Source organism: Loxodonta africana, chromosome 9 (assembly GCF_030014295.1).
Source record: "Loxodonta africana isolate mLoxAfr1 chromosome 9, mLoxAfr1.hap2, whole genome shotgun sequence".
Taxonomy (NCBI): domain Eukaryota; kingdom Metazoa; phylum Chordata; class Mammalia; order Proboscidea; family Elephantidae; genus Loxodonta; species Loxodonta africana.
In genome coordinates, this window is record NC_087350.1 from 115392595 (window position 1) to 115410828 (window position 18234).

Genomic DNA, 18234 nt, shown 5'->3' on the forward strand with positions numbered 1-18234 from the left:
GTGTGTAGAGAGCAGGGTATGTGCTGAGCAGTGCGTGGTACTCGGAGATTTAGAGGGAAGAAGACACAGCCAAGAAATCAGGAGTCAGGGATCAGGTAGGTACACGGAGGGCTTGGGAATCCGCCAGGAAGTGCAGTGCCTCCTAAGCAACGATCCCCTCTTTTCCTCTCTCTCCCACCCCAGGTGACAAGTAACAAATTTTGGTCTCTACATATTTGCCTTTTCTAGATATTTCATATGAATAGGATCATACAATATTTGTCCTTCTGAGACTGACTTATTTTACTCAGGAGCACCTCTTTGTAAAGGAGCCCCTGGGTGGTACAAATGTTAAGTGCTCAACTACTGGCTGAAAGGTTGCTGTTCAAACCCACCCAGAGGTGCCTCAGAAGACAGGCCTGGCGATCAGCTCCAGAAAGGTCACAGCCATGAAAACCCTATGGAGCAGTTCTACTCTGTACACACGGAGCTGCCATGAGTTGGAATCAACTCGACAGCAACTAACAAAAACAAGCTCTTTATAAGGCTGTTTACCATTCCGTCACAAGGACATCATAAAGAATTAGATGTTGCCAAAGATTTCTATAGGCCAAATCAAACCGTTCTGAATATGGTTCTGGGCCTGATACATATTACAATAAAGGTGTCAACCCTGTTGTAAGCACTGAAACCACGCCCCTTAGTCACTCCCCCCCCCCCCCCCGCCGTGCGCTATCATCCCCCCTTGAAACCAAGGAACCCTTTCCTATGCCTGCAACTCTCACCCATCATCCCTGGTGTCATGGATCGAATTGTGTCCCCCCAAAACGTGTGTCAAATTGGCTAGGCCATGATTCCCAGTATGGCGTGATTGTCCACCATTTTGTGATCTGATGTAATTATCTATGCGTTGTAAATCCTAACCTCGATGATGCTAATGAGGCAGGGTTAGAGGCAGTTATGTAAACGAGGCCGGACTCAATCTACAGGATTAGGTTGCATCTTGAGTCAATCTCTTTTGAGATATAAGAGAGAAGCAAGCAGAGAGATAGAGGAACCTCTTTACCACTAAGAAAGGAGAACCAGGAGTGGAGCTCATCCTTTCGACTCGGGGTCCCTCCACTGAGAAGTTCCTAGACCCCAGGGAAGACTGACAACAGGAACCTTCCCCCAGAGCCAACAGAGAGAGAAAGGGTTCTCCTGGAGCTGGTGCCCTGAATCCAGACTTCTAACCTCCTGGACTGTGAGAGAATAAAATTGTGTTTGTTACAGTCACCCACTTGTGATATTTCTGTTATAGCAGCACTAGAGAACTAAGACATATGGCTTGCCAAGAAAAGCCACTACAAAGCCTTTCAGGGACACTGGGGATCTCTTTGTCAATGGATTTCTCATTACCTTAGTGAAAAATGTGCCCTACTGGGAACAGAGCGGCGAAGGGGCAGGAGCTGACAAGACAAATTAACTCCATTGTTCTTATCTTCATAAGTCTTTGGATTCCTTCCTCTACATCTTGCCAAGAAAGTTCTAACAACTCAGCCCTCACTGAAGGCAGGCTAGCTGTGAACTTGGTGTCATTTAATAACCTAGCTAACTATAGAAGTAAGTACAAGTTTATCCAGCCAACACATTGAATGCAAAATCTCTACTCAGAGTACACTTGTAGATATAGTTCCTATACCTTTTTCCCTGGTCTTACACTCTTGGAATCCATTTGCCTACATATTTCCTGGATTTTGCCAATATTAATAGGCAAACATCTTTGTTCAGTGGTTAAGTTACCTCTTCCAGGGTCAGGCTTTATAACCATCTCTCTGGAATCTGTAAGGATTTGACTCTGGTTATGAGTCTAGAAGGGATGAAAGGTGGCAGAGGTGAGTCTCATGGAGGATTGTTGTCCCCTTGCAAAGCAACAGTTTTGGATGCAGTCTGTCTTAGTCATTTAGTGGTGTTACAACAGAAATACCACAAGTGGGATGGCTTTAACAAAGAGAAATTTATTCTCTCACAGTCCGGTAGGCTACAAGTCCGAATTCAGGGGAAGGCTTTTGCAGTCTGTCAGCTCTGGAGGAAAGTCCTTGTCATCAGTCTTCTCTTGGTCTGGGAGCACCTCAGCGCAGGAACCTCAGGTCCAAAGGATGCACTCTGCTCCTAGCACTGCTTTCTTGGTGGTATGAGGTCACCATGTCTCTCTGCTCGCTTCTCTCTTTTATATCTCAAAAGAGATTGGCTTAAGACGCTACCTAATCTTGTAGACCTTATCAGTATAATTGCCGATAATCTATTTTATTCCGTCATAGTGATAGGATTTACGACACATAGAGAAATCATATCAGAAGATAACATGGTGGACAATAATAGTCATACAAGGGAATCATGACCTAGCCAAGTTGACAGATATTTTTGGGGGGACACAATTCAATCCATGAAGCAGTCCTTACAAGGACTTTAGGCAAGGGGAGGCTAACATCCCTAGTGACCCTGGGAGGGAGGAATCACAACCACATCCATGGAAGGAAAGGGGGTCAATTCAACCAACACCATTCATCCTGTGGCCTCAGGCAGACCTGCCTTAGTTTAGTACAAAATGATATTAAGAGTTTACTGTGATGAAACTTACGTTTACATACTTTGAAAAAAGAACTGGAATACTTAAATGCTGTCGCTCCATTTAGTACTAAGCCTTGGTAACTTCAGTCATACTCCATTAAAATTTTAATTATCTAATCACTGTCTGACCTAAAGCACCTTGAAAAAAAGGAAAGAAAAAACTGGTGTGATGGTTAAAGTTATGTGTCAACTTGGCTAGGCCGCGATTTTCAGTAACCCTTAAGAATTCTGTAATTTGGCAGATATTATGTAATCATCCTTCATTTTGTGATCTGTTGTGGGCAGCCAATCATTTTTAGAGGGGAGTTTTCTTGGGAGTATGGCTTGCAGCCAGTATATATGGATGTTCTGGCAAAGCTGGCTCTATCTCAATCCTCTGACCTCCTGTTCTCGGGACGTGAGCCGGCAGCCTGCCATCGGACCTGCCGATTTCGGGATCATCAGCCCCTGTAACCACGAGAGTCAGAGGAAGACTCTAGCCTGACACCTGACCCATGGATTTGGGACTTGCCAGCCTCCACAGCTGCGGGAGCCATTTCCTTGAAATAAATCTCTCTCTGTGTATTTGCGTATATGCCTCACTGCTTTTGCTTCTCTAGAGAACTCAGCCTAAAACAACTGGATTAACCATTTAGCTAGATTTATTTTGTTTGTTGATTGATATGGTTCGTAGTTTCCTTCTCTTAAGAATTCTGTAATTTGTGTTTAAATGCTAGACAAAACCCTTCAAAAATTAAATAATGACTTCTCCTCCTCCCCCTCAGCAGTCCAGCCCCTGCTTCAATGGTTTTCATCTCAAAGCTCGTGGGAAAATCCCATCTTCCCCCAGATTTACCTGGAGGAACTCGAACTCGACTGTCAGTGTGCCCAACGATCAGTGAAGAAATGCTTTATTTTCTTTTAAATATTCCAATCAAGTATGTTCAACATTCTGTTAAGGACTAGCAAACCGCATCATCACACTTGGATATATATATATAAACACCTGTGGTCACGCAGTGGTCTGGGGTTCTTTCTGGGGAGGTGCCAAGCGTCATCGTTTCAGCCACCATTTACATTACTTTAAGATTAACTCCCAAACAGAACAGCATAAGATGCATAACCCTCACCTGCATAATTCTGCTCTGGAACTCACTATCTCCATTTAGGAGCTGCTTCTACTTAGCAAAGATAAAAAATGCACCAGCCTTTAATTCTCCAGACAGACATCGGCGAACGTATATGGATGTCCCAAATAAGGACGTAACTCGACTGAAGCCGGCTTTCAGCATCTATAAAGTTTATAATGGCATGCTAATTCCCTTGACATTAATGCATGTTTATTTATAAGCACCCCAAATGATTGAAAATAAAAAGTGTCAAGTAATAAATTATCTGAAATAGACATATTGAAAAAGTGAAATGATAGAAAACCACATATGAAAAATAATCACGGCTTTTTTTCCCCTACCCTCAATGGATGCCTGATGGCTTTTGTATTCCCCCTGAAGGTTTTCCTTCAGCCTCGAAGGAAAAATTACCCCAAAAGCCAAGTTTTCATTAATCTGCAGGTTGACATTTTTATAATAAAAGGGGAAAAATGTCTACGTGATACTAAGGGTTGGTCAGAGTGGCCAAAATGAGGAGACCAGAAAGGGAAGGGTGAGGTGCCATCCTTAGTTTGAGCAGGGAGTGAAGACCGGGACATTTAAAACTAAAAACAACTCTATATTCTGCTAGGGAGAAGTTGCTCGTGGAAGAATAATCAGCCCTTCAGGAAGAGTTTAGTCTTTCCTACAATCATGTACATTGAATTGATTATTTAACCAATTGATTTATTAATAGCCCCAATCCATAAACTTCCACTTGGGATTCAGAGGAGATGGGGGACGTGGAATTTGCTCTTGGTATACATTGGTTGGGTTTTAACGGTCAGAGGAATCAATACCTAAACCAACGGGAGTGTGAAAGTGCATATTTAGTGGCTGGCCATGTATTTGATCGGTCTTTGGAGAAGGACATCATGCTTGGTAAAGTAGAGGGTCAGCGAAAAAGAGGAAGACCCTCAACGAGATGGACTGACACAGTGGCTGCAACAATGGGCTGAAGCATAACAACAATTGTGAGGACGGCGCAGGACCAGGCGGTGTTTCGTCCTGTTGTGCACAGGGCTGCTATGAGTTGGAACCGATTCAACGGCACCTAACAGCAACAACATGTATCTGGAGCTCTGCTTATGACAGTGATTCCTGGCTACCTGAGAATTCCCAAGCACTCAGAAGAGACCATTTACGTGCTCTTACCACCTCACCTACAAGGCGTCGATGGTTCACTGGTAGAATTCCAGCCTTACGTGCTCGGGTGACCGGATTTGATTACCAGCCAATGCACCTCCCGTGCAGCTACCACCAGTCTGTCAGTGTGGGCTTGTATGTTGTGATGCTGAACAAGTTTCGGCAGAGCTTCCAGGATAAGACAGACTAGGAAGAAAGGCCTGGTGACCTTTCAGAAATCAGCCAATGGAAACCTTCTGGATCACAATGGTCCCATCTGCTACTGATCATGGGGATGGCGCAGGAGCGGGCAGTGTTTTGCTCTGTTGTGCATGGAGTTGCTATGAGTTGAAGGCTGACTCTAGGCCACCGAACAGCAACTACCACCTCACCTACCTTCTCTGTGTGTCTGACTCTATGTTGCCTGCCTTCCCTCCTGTGAACGAGGCTGAACTTTGCACATGCTTATCTGAGACCAACCCCTCCACCTGTGTCCTCCGTGTCCCCCTGTGCACTGGGCCCCGTTCCCTCTCACCCCCTCAAGGACATTGCTGCAGCCGTTGCCACTTCTCCCTGCATCTTAATCTCACCATTTCTTCCTTTGTGAGTGAAGGATCTAGTAGCTCCAGGGCAGCCCACGGAAGGTTAAAGACATCAGGGAGGAAGTCACCCACCAGCTGGAGGGAGGCACACAGAAGAGCCAAAAGAATTCGGAGTCTGAGGGGCACTGGCTGGAGCTCCCAGCTCACTCAGAGGACTCCACAGTCCCTGTCACCTCCATCTTCTCCTGTTCCCTCTCTCTTTGTCCCATTTCACTCGGAGTAAAACCCTCTCCCTGGCTAATGCTCTAAAACCAGCTGCCGTGGAGGCGACTCCAACATGGCCGCCTGTGTGTGTCAGAGTAGAACTGTGCTCCACAGGGTTTCCAATGGCTGATTTTTTGGAAGTAGATCACCAGGCCTTTCTTACATGGTGCCACCCAGGTCTCTATATTATTTATTTGTTAAAAAGATAATTTACTCTTTTCTGTTAGCTTTTCTTTACCATTTGGAAATATCTAAGTGAAAAGGTTGTGGGAAGAGTTGTGGCTAGCATGAGTGGGAGGAAGTCTTCAGTTTCCTGAGAAAAAAAAACTTTGCTCTTGTTTTTCCTCAGTCTCTAATGGTTGGTTTCAGAATCTCAGGGTTTTTAAGGGCCAGAGAGAGAGAGATGTCAGACCTGAAGGCAGCTTACTCTTGGTGTCTGGGACACCTGGTCTGTCTTAGTCATCTAGAGCTGCTATAACAGAAATACCACAGGTGGGCAAGTGGCTTTAACAAACAGAAATATATTCTCTCACAGTCTAGGAGTCTACAAGTTCAAATTCAGGGTGCCGGCTCTAGGGGAAGGCTTTCTGTCTCTGTGGGCTCTGGAGGAAGGTTCTTGTCTCTTTTCAGCTTCTGCTCCTGGGCAGTCTTCATATGGCTTGGCATCTCTCTTCCCCCATCTCTGCTTGCTTCTCCATGACTAATCTGCCTTTTTTTTTTTTTTTTTTTTTACTTGTACTTTAGATGAAGGTTTACAAAGCAAATTAGTTTCTCATCAAACAACTAATACACACATTGTTTTGTGACATCAGTTGTCAGCCCCACGACATGTCAACACACTCCCCTTCTCGACCTTGGGTTCCTCATTACCAGCTTTCCTGTCCCCTTCTGCCTTCTTGTCCTTGCCCCTGGGCTGGTGTGCCCATTTAGTCTCATTTTGTTTTATGGACCTGTCTAATCTTTGGCTGAAGGCTGAACCTCAGGAGTGACTTTGGTACTGAGTTAAAAGGGTGTCTGAGGGCCATGCTCTTGGATTTTCTCAAGTCTTTGTCAGACCAGTACGTCTGGTCTTTTTTTTTTTTTTGAGTTAGAATTTTGTTCTACATTTTTCTCCAGCTCTGCCCGGGACCTTCTATTGCGATCCCTGTCAGAGCAGTCAGCGGTGGTAGCTGGGTACCATCTAGTTGTGATGAAATCTGCTCTGTTTTTCAAAGGTGATTGGCTTAAAACACCCCCTACACTGATATAGCCTCTGACCATAACAAAGAAAACCTATTCCCAAATGGGATGATCACCAGGGATAGGGGTTAGGATTGCCAGCACATATTTTGGGGGACACAGTTAAGTCCATAACATTGTCCATACAAGCTTGGCTTTCCTTCTCTCGTTTCCATCAGTGGCAGGCTCTCTAGTCACAGGGACTGTGTACACAGTAACATTGAACAAAGCCCCTGCTTCCAACTGCAAAGGGGCAAGGTGAAATAGTCACCAAGCTAGACAGAAGAGAGAGAAATAGCAGCTTCGCAGGATTCGTGTGTTTCTTTTTAGTGACTTGAGTTTAAAAAAAAAAAAAAAAGGCTGCTTCCTAGGATTTTAGGGGGAGTCCTGGGTGGTAAAAATGGCTCCTGTGATCAGCTGCTAGCCAGAGGTGCCTCAGAAGAAAGGCCTGGTGATCGGCTCCCCCAAAATCAGCCATTGAAAACCTTCTGGAGCGCAGTTCCACATGGACACACACGGGGTCGCCGTGGAGTCCACCCCACAGCAACTGGTAGTCGGAAGAACGTGTAATTCAAGGTTGGTGGAATACTAAAACGAGCTGTAACAAACCTTCTTTTCTAAATAATGTTAATAAGTTATCTTCAGAAAGTCAAAGGGAGGTAAAATGCAAACTAGACCAAGCCTTACGCCCTTTACTGGATTCTGACTCACAGCAACCCTAAAGCACAGAGTGGAACCGCCCTGGAGGGTTTCCAAGGCTGCAAGTGATTACGGAAGCAGGCTGCCACATCTTTCTCCCAAGGAGCGGCTGGCAGGTTTGAACCACCAACCTTTCAGTAAGCAGCTGAGCGCTTAATCATTGTGTCACCAGGGATTCTCTGGAACAAAAAGGAAGAAGTGGTATTAGTTAGAATCGGCTCGATGGCGTATAACAACAGTTTTCCCAACAAAGTACCACGTACTAAATGGCTCAAAACAATGGAAATTTCCTCTCTGACAGTTCTGGAGGCCAGCAGTCTGAATTCAGGGTGTTGGCAAGGCCATGTTCTCTCCAAAGGCTTTAGAGAAGATCCTTCCCCGTCTCTTCCAGCTCTGGAAGCCCCAGGCTTTCCTTGGCTTATAGACACATCATGGCAGTCTCTACCTCCATCTTCACGTGGCCATCTTCGCTTTGTCTCTCTGTCTTCACACGACATTCTCCTGTGTGCCTCTTCTCTTTTTATAAGGACATCAGCCATACCACCAAACCCGACTGCAGAATGACCTCATGCTAACTTACCTAATTCCATCTGCAAACGTCCTGTTCCCAAACAAGGTCACGCTCACAGGCATGAGGGATTAGGACTTGAACATATCTTTTTTGAGACATCATTCAACCCATAACATGGTACAACAGACAAACAAAAAAAAAAGGACTATTAATTGCAATACCCGAGTAAAAGCAGGGCGGGCTGCTCTTCCAGTACCTAGTTTGCACAACCCCAAAGCTAGCATTTCATTACAAAGGGGGAGCTTGGCCATCGTCTGCACTCTCCCCGCATGATGTTCCATGTCTGAAGCTCCTGCATGATTGGGCTTGAGTTTCCCCAGGCAGGATGACTAGGGAAGAAGATCCTGGTTAAAATAAACTGAAAGGAATGGATCTGTCTTGTGAGGAAGAGAGAGGAGGTCTGAGGAGCGAAGCTAGCCCTAAAATAAAACAAACAAACAAAAAAAACCCAAACCCATTGCCGTTGAGTCGATTCTGACTCATAGCAATACTATAAGACAGAGTAGAACTGCCCCATAGAGTTTCCAAGGAGCACCTGGTGGATTTGAACTGCCAACCTTTAGGTAAGTAGCCATAGCTCTTAAACACTATGCCACCAGGGTTTCCTGGGCAAAACCAAAACCTGTTGTGGTCTAGAGGATTCCAACTCATAGTGACCCTATAGGACAAGAGTAGAACTGCCCCATAGGGTTTCCAAGCCTGTAATCTTTGAAGCAGACTACCACATCTTTCTACTGCAGAGCAGCTGGTGGTTTCGAACTCTCAACCTTTCAGTTGGCAGCCTAGTGCTTAACCACTGCGCTACCAGGGCTCCTTTGCCCTGGGGTGGGGGCGGTGAGTCTGCTGCTGTTGAGTTGATTCCAACTCAACAGGGCAGAACTACCTCATAGAGTTTCCAAGGAGCACCTGATGGATTCGAACTGCTGATCTCTTGATTAGCAGCTGTAGCACTTAACCACTATGCCACCAGAGTTTCCTGGAGCAAAGTAGGAGTGAAAACTGGGCCTGAGAACCTCCCGTATCCTGCTCTCTCATTCCCTGGTCCCCTTATCATGTCCTTCTCCAGGTATCTGTAAAATTAAGAGGGGCAGTGTCTATACCCTGTTGAAAGACTTTTTCAGAGAGCTCTGCTATTAGACAGAGATTCTAAGTGACTCTGGAGGAAATGCAGATGACTAATAAATATAATACGCTCAACCTCACAAGAAACCTGAGAAGCAGAAATGGAAACAGTAAGATACGCTGAAGGACTGTGAATAGGAGACTGGCTTGGCCTAACGGCTTTCCAGAAGAAGGCCGCTTTGTTTCAAAAATGTAATGCCATATATCGTTATTTAAACAATTCACATTTAAAACTTGTAATAGGAAATAAATTAATCACACCCACAAAAATATCAATACCTGATGTCCCAAAATAGCTTGGGATCCCATAACATGGATACCCCAACAATCTTAACTGGGATGATATTCCTAATTGGGAATTAGGAAATTAGAAAGCCAATCTCAGTGATTTCTAGAGACATCTTACATAAAACCAGAAAAAGTGAATGTTCTAGAACTAAACAAAATCAAGCCCATTGCTATCCAGCTGATTCTGACTCATAGTGACCCTATATGACAGAGTAGAGCTGCCCCATAGGGTTTCCAAGGTTGTACTGCATTTTTACACAAATAATGTGCACCCTTTGCATTTGTTTGCTTGCCACGCCTCCGCCCATGAGACATCTGACAAAAACTACCATGCCATTCCTCTTCCACGTTTGTTGTAAAAAAAAGTTAGCACAGCATGCTTACCAAAATACTTCATGTGGGGCGAGGGCGTGGCTGGCAAACAAATGCAAAAGGCACGTGTTATTTGCATAAAAATATGGTAATCTTTGCAGAAGCAGACTGCCACATCTTTCTCCTGTGGAGTGCATGGTGTGTTCAAACTGCCAACCTTCTGGCCAGCAGCCAAGCACTTAGCCACTGTCTTAGATGTCTGATGCTGCTATAACAGAAAGACCACAGGTGGATGACTTTAACAAAAAGAAATACATTTTCTCATAGTTTAGTAGGCTAGAAGTGCAAATTCAGGGCTTCAACACGCAGGAACCCTGGGTCTAGAGGATGCACTCTGCTCGTGGCACTGCCTTCTTGGTGCAATGAGGTCCCCACTTTCTGCTTGCTTCCCTTTCCTTTTATCTCTTGTAAGATAAAAGGTGGTGCAGGACATACCCCAGGGAAACTCTATTTACATTGGATCAGGGATGTGACCTGGGTAAGGGTGTTACAATCCCACCCTAATCCTCTTTAACGTAATCTAATCTTGCCTTATTAACTACAGGCAGAGGTTAGGATTTATGACACGCAGGAAAATTACAACCACGAAATGGAGGACAACCACACAATACTAGGAATCATGGCCGAACCAAGTTGACACATATTTTGGGGGGACATAATTCAATCTATGACAACCACTCCAGCAACTAACAACATTTTTAGAGCTAAGACCTTTTAAAAAGAGATGAGGTTTAAAAATCAAAATAGTCGAAATGCTTCCTTCTGAAACGGCCACGCTCACCTCTCTCATACCCATGTGGGAAGTGGCAAGTTCAAAATCTGTAGGTCAGGTGACCAGCTGGAAGTTCCAGCAGTCTCGAATCCCAGAATGGTAGGTCAGGCGGTGAGGGAGTGAGAAGACTTTGGCAGGATGTCTACTTACAGTCTGGAGGCCGGAAACCTCAGGAAACCTCTGATTTTGCTCTTAAGGCCTTCAGCTGATTGGGTGACATTATAGATGGAATCTGCCTTACTTAAGGACAACTAATTTAAAGGTTAACCACATACAAATACTTCATACGAACGTCTAAACTATTATTTGACCAGACAAATGGACACCATAGCCTAGCCCAGTTGCCACAAAATTTTCCACCAGGAGGCAAACATCTCAGTCCTTATTTCATCTCTGGGTTTTAGCCAGGTCCCCTCACCTCTCTAAGTTTCTGTTTCCTCATCTGTAAATCAGCCTTAGAAGAAATACAGGCAGAATGCTCCCTAGAAGTGAGGATGGTAAGACGGGCTTACTTCGGACACATCATCAGGAAAGACCAGTGGTTTTAGAAATGGACGTTATGGTTGGTAAAGTAGAGACTGAGTGAAAATGAGGGAAACCGTCTATGAGATGGGTGGACAGGATAGCCACAATGGGCTCAAGCATACAAACCATCGTGAAGATGGCGTAGGCCCAGGAGGCATTTTGTTCTCTTATACACGTACGGTCGCTATGAGTTGGAGCCCACTCAATGGCAACTGACGACAACAACCCACGGGTGCACAGCTCCCAGAGTCTTGGCAACGATAAGATCAGAGGATGAACGCGCAGCCATAAAGCACTAGGACCTTACCCGGGCATTGAGAGAAGATAATAAGCAGTAACCACACTGAGAGCCCAGGAGAGGGGCTACTTCAGCGTCTGCCACTACACACGAGGAAAATGGTGTGATGTATTAACTGCTAAATCAATACTTCCTTGTACAAGTCTTTTGTGACACAAAGCAAAGGACATGACTTTTTTCAAACGCCAAACATCTCACAAAGGAAATAACTGAAAATTATATACTCAAGCCATCATCACTCCTCTGGTCCTTGCCAAAAACAGAGAGAGAGAGAGAGAGAGAGAGACAACAGCTTTTCATTTATAACCACTGAACATCTTAATCCAAGCGTTCTCATCATACAGAAGACTAATGCAGTCTGCACAAAGTCCGGTACAAATCAATACCCCAGCGTATCTTTCCAAGTGGCCCTGAATTTCAAAGGGCTAGATTACTCTGCTGTGTATTTCAGAGTCTAACAGAAGCTGACAAAAGAGACAGGCACGTGTAGTTCACCTGACTCTGGCGAGAAACAGCATGTTTATTGGGTAACTATAAAAATGAGACTGAGTTCTCCCTGGTCCAGGAAGACCATGCTAGTTAACCTGGCAAGATATATATTCTAAAATAAAGAAATCATTGAGTCTAGGTTTTTTTGTTTGTTTGTTTAATGTATAACACTTCACATCACCCATAGAAATGGTGGCGTCTAAAATTAAGATGGTACAAAGGGCAAGAAATAAATAAATGATTAGGAAGGAGACACCAGTGTCCCGTGTTACATTGACTGAAAGCCAGTGTGTTGGCTCTGTTTTATGTCTTGCATCTGTTTTGGTTCTTCAGTTTAGTTTCAAATATGCACCTAAGTTCTAACTCCTACCATCTCACTGTTTGATTTAGTGACTTCAAAAAAGATTACTGTGGCAAAATATATATAACAATAATTTTGCCATTTGTCTTAGGCTGGGTTCTCTAGAAAAGTATATATAAGTACATTTATATGTATAGAGAGAGAGAGAGAGAGACAGAGAGAGAGAGATTTACATCAAGGAAATGGCTCATTTGGTTATAAAGGCTGGAAAGTCCCACGTCCGTGGCTCAGGCTGGAGGCTCCTCCTGACTCACGTAGCTGCAGGATCTGATAAAGATCGGCAGGTCAGACTTCAGGCTGTGGGCTCATAGGCTGCAGAGGTTGACAAATCCAAGAATGGCAGGCTGCTGGCTCAAGTCCCAAGAACTGGAGGTCAGATGATGATGACCCAGACGCAGGATCCAGAGCAGAGCAAAGCTTTGCCAGAATGTCCACCTGTATTGGATACCGACCACACCACCAAAGAAACTCCGTTTCAACTGACTGGCTGCTCATAGCAGATCTCATCATGGAGGTAACTGTATTATATCAGATCTCATCATGGAGATGATTACATCATTATATGACTGCCAAACTCTATCATAACTGCCAAACCACTGAGAATCATGGCCCAGCCAAGTCGACACATAACCTTCACCATCCCATCATTCTAACTACACGGTTCAGCGACATTAATTACATTTGCCACATTGTGCAACCATCACCACTATCCATTTCCGAAAGTGTTTCGTGACTCCCAGCAGAAACTCAGTGCCCCCCTAGGTAGTGCTTTTCCCTTGCCCACCCCAGTCTCAGCCCCAGCTCATTTGGTTTTCAAGGAAGATTATCAGAAAGTCAAAGCTTTTCATTGGGCTAATTTGATTTGCATTATAAAACAGCACATTTTGCCTCCTCGAAACTGGTTAACTTATTGTCTCAGTATTAGGAATATGCTTTTTGAGGTAGCCATTGGATTGACTAAATTATTGGAAGGGTTTTTTTTTTTTTTTCTCTTTTTTTCCCCAAGGCTCTGAAAATAAGAGCTGCCTTTTGACTAAGCGATCAATCACTATATTATGTTCTGGGGACTATGGGTAATATAATACCAGTGAGACAGAATTGTTGACCTCCATTTAAATGGGATGGAATGGTGATCACTACACACCCCCTGCTGTAAACAACAACATTCAATGTAGTCATAGCAGCGGAAGTGTCCGACTGAGGAATGAGTAACGGTGCAAACAGTTAGCATGCTCAGCTGCTTAACCGAAAGGTTGGAGGTTCAAGTCCACTCAGAGGGGGCTTGAAAGAAAGACCTGGTGATCTAATTCTGGAAAATCAGCCGCTGAACACCCAGTGGCGCACAGCTCTTCTCTGACACACGTGTAGATGCCGTGAGGCAAATCGATTTAATGGCAACTGGTCAACCGCTTGTAGTTCCGCCAAGTGTGCGTGCCTGTTCATACCCCAGGGCCTTTGCTTGTGCTCTGCCGGCTGAGACAAATCGTCCTGTGCCCACCCCATTCCCAGTCTGCCTACAGAACTAGTATGTATTCCTCAAGGTTCAGTCCAGGCATCGCTTCCTCTGTAAAACCCTCCCTCCACCCATGTCACCAGCCCCTGCTCAGCTGGACTTGCCTGACTTTTTACACCCAGAGCTTCCTGCCCCGCATCTGACGTAGCACTTATCACAGGATTTGGAAAGAATTTATCAACCTGGCTGTCTCTTTAGTTTACCGTAGACTCCTTAAGGACAGGGACTTCTTTCCGCTTTTCTCTGAATTGCTAGGATCTAGCCATGGGCTGGAGCCCTGGTGGCACACTGGTTAAGTGCTCAGCTGCTAACTAAAAGGTCAGCAGTTCAAACCCACCAGTCACTTCACAGGAGAAATGACATGGTGCTCTGTTGCTGTAAAGGCTTCAGCCTAGCAAACCTTATGGGGCCATTCTGCTTTGTCTTATAGGGTCACTATGGGTCAGAATCAACTCGACGGCACACAATAACAACCCTGGGCTAAGAAGTTAAGAAGATTCTCTATCCTAAAATTATGTCCCGTAGTGATGCCCAAAATTCCAGCATTAGCTCTTCGTAGTGGAAAACCATAGCCCAAAGGAAAGTGCTCTGGATTTGGCGTCAGACAGGTAAATCTTGGCTCTGCTATTATGTTATCCCGGGCACCTGCCACGCTCCTGGCTGTTTGTGGTACCGCGGGGGCTTGCATGTTGCTGTGATGCAGGAAGCTGTGCCACTGGTATTTCATATACCAGCCGAGTTGCCCATGGTGGACAGGTTTCAGCAGTTTCTAGACTAAGACAGACTAGGAAGAAAGGTCTGGTGACTTACTTCTGAAAATTAGCCAAGGAAAACTCTATGGGTCACAACAGAATACACATTCTCCTCACTTATCGACTATCTCATTACCTTACATTTCACATTTACAATAACAGTAAAAAATCTACTATTTGGCTATTTTGTGCATTAACGACTTGTGCTTGGAAGTGACAAATGCCGAGGTGCAAGGTGAGAGTAATGTTGGTTGTGATAGTTAAGGTTATGTGTCAACTTGGTTGGGCAATGATTCTCAGTGGTTTGGCGGTTATGTTATGATGTAATTTGGCAATTATGTAACAATATAATTTGATAGTTATGTGATGATGTAATTCGACAGTTATGTGATGATGTAATTTGGCAGGTATGATGGTTAAGATTGTGTGTCAGCTTGGCTGGACCATGATGCTCAGTTGTTTGGCAGTTATGTAATGATGTAGTTACCCTGCATTTTACGATATGATCACATGTAATCAGCCAATCAGTTGTAAGGGGAGTTTCCTCTGGCATGTGGCCTATATCCAATATATATATAGATGTCCTGGCAAAGCTCTCGGTCATCATCACCTGACCTCCAGTTCTTAGGACTTGAGCCAGTGGCCTGCCATGTTGCCTGCTGACCTGGGGATTCACTAGCCTCTGCAGCCTGTGAATCAACAGGCTGTCATCTTACCTCCCAATCCTGGGTTCGTCAGCCACTGCAGCTACATGAGTCAGGAGAAGCCTTTAGCCTTTAGCCTGACCCATGGTACTGGGACTTGCCAGCCTCTACAGCCGTGGGAGTCATTTCCTTGAGATAAACCTCTCTCTATGTGTATTTATATATGATTCAATGGTTTTGCTTCTCTAGAGAACCCAGCCTAAGACATTTGGTACTGAGAGTGGTTCTAGAGAAACAGAGTTGTAAGGATGAGTTTTCTAAATTGGTTCTCAACTCTTGTTAGTCTTAAAGATGCTGATGATCCTGCTTCCATTAGTAAAGAAAACACTACTAATCCATGGCATGAGGTGGCATGAGAAATTGGCAGTATATCACCAAGAGTAGATCATCAAGTGAGAGGAGAGGTTATGGATAACTGCATGTTTGATACTTTTCTACATTTTTTCATAATGAGAAGTATAAGGAAGCTGGCTGGTTGATCCTATTTTCACTGAACGAAGTGGTGAAAGAAAGAGACGAGCCTAGGGCTTCAGAGTCACAGATGAAGAGCTGCATAAAAGACCTCAAAGTTGTCACTTGTGCCCTGAAAGAAGGGCCTAATTTCTTGTAATGATAGAGTTGATATTGTAGAAAACCAAACCCAGAGTCTTATCATAAGAGTGGTTGAATTATAACACCAATTGAATTCCTAACCTCAAAAGGTACCTGAAGTTAAAGTGAGGGCATTTATTGGGAAGAATTGGGATCCTGACACTTGGGAATGGAACATACAGGCAGGTAGTCAGGAATCTGGGGGCACTGAGCCACTAAATTCTGTTGAATCACTCCTGCAGGTGAAGTCCAAGTCCCAAAAACCCTCTCACTCCCATCTGAAGAGATTATTCTATCTTCGTCTGCTAACCCACTCTCCCCAAACCATTAGCCCCTCCACCCCCATCTGATGAAATTAACCCAACTGTTTCTGAAGAGCCTTTGTCTGAGTCATCACCTGAGGTGGCATGTTAGTCATTGCAAGGGTTGCTCCTGAGGCAGATGTCTTACAAGTCATTGCTGCAAGTTCTCAGAACACACCCTTACCACCCATTTTTGCCTCTAGACCTATAACTAAACTTAAGTCTCGATGAGTCATAAAAGGTGACATACAAAGTATAATCCAGGAGGAGGTACACTATACTCCAAAAGAACTGCTTGACTTTTCTAATATGTACAAACAAAAGCCTGGAGAATATGTGTAGGAATGGCTATTAAGGGTGTGGGATAATGGTGCAAGGAACTTAATATCAGATCAGTTTGAGTTTATTGATGTGGGCCCACTAAGCAGAGATCCTTCATTCAATATTTCAGCTTGAGAGATTAGAAAAGGATCTAATATTTTATTTGATTAGTTCACTGAAGCATAGATTAAGTGGTGCCTTACAATAAATCAAGTTGAAGTGCCAGACTTGCCTTGGAATGCCATAGAAGGAATCCAAAGGCTTAGGGAAATTGGCATGTTAGAGTGAATTTATCAGGTTAGACCTTCAGACCCACACACGAAGTGCCCAGAGGACGTACCTTTTACCGCAATGGTAAGGAACAAATTTGTGAAGGGAGCCCCAGCATCCTTGAACACTGCTATGGTTGCACCTTATGTAAGTCAGATTTGACAGTGGGAAATGCCCTAACTGAATTAAGACATCTAAATACAATGGGGCTGATTGGGCCATTGGTGGTAAGGGCCAAGTGGGGACGTTCAATCAACAAAGACAAGGTGGGCGTGGTTGCCATAATGGACAGCAGAGTCAAAGTAGTAATGAGAATACTCTGACTTGTATGTATTTATGGAATTGGCTACTTAGTCATGGTGTCCCTAGGCATAAAATAGATGGGAAATCTACTAAATATTTACTTGATCTGTGCAAGCGAAAGAATAATAGGTCAAGTAAACAGCAATCTAACTTGAATCACCAGAATAGAGTCATGACCCCTCAGTGAATTACCAGACATGAGCCAGTTTACAGACCCACAACCCTGTGAATGAAAGGGAGGCCACGTACCCTTGAGGAAGGACCCCACTACACTACAAAAATTTATATTGTTAATCTTTCTCCCAGTCTTCCTCAAAGGGATGTTCAGCCTTTTACTAGAGTGATTGCTCATTGGGGAAAAGGAAATAATCAGACTTTTTGGGGATTACTGGATAATGGCTCTGAAATGAGACTAATTCCAAGGACCCAAAAGGTCACTGTGGCCCATTAGGCAGAGTGGGAGTATTTGGAGATAAGGTTATTTATGGAGTCCTAGGTCAGGTTCATCTCACCTCGGGTCCACTGGGTTCCTGAACTTGTCCTATAGTGAGTTCCCTGTTTCCAGAATGGGTAATGGGAATAGATATACTCAGCAACTGGAAGAATGACATTGGATCCCTGACAAGGGGAGTAAGGGCTTTTAAGGTAGGGAAAGCCAAGTGGAAGCCATTAGGATTGCCTCTACTTGGGAAGATAGTAAACCAAAAGCAATACCACATTCCTGAAGGGTTTGCAGAGATTACTGCCACCATTAAGGACTTGAAGGATGCAGGGGTGGCGATTCCAACCACATCCCTGTTCATCTTACCTATTTTGCCTATGCAAAAAACAGATGGGTCTTGGAGAATGACAGTGGATAATTGAGAACTTAACCAGGGGTGACCCCAGTTGCAGCTGCTGTTCCAGATGTGGTTTCATTGCTTGAGCAAATTAATACATCTCCTGGACCTGGTATGCAGCTATTGATCTGGCCAATGCCTTTTTCTCAATTCTGTTTTTAAAAGGACAACAGAAGCAGTTTGCCTTCAGCTGACAAGCCCAGCAATACACCTTTACTGTCCTACCTCATAGGTATAACAAGTCTCCAGCCCTATGTCATAATTTAGTCCATGGGAA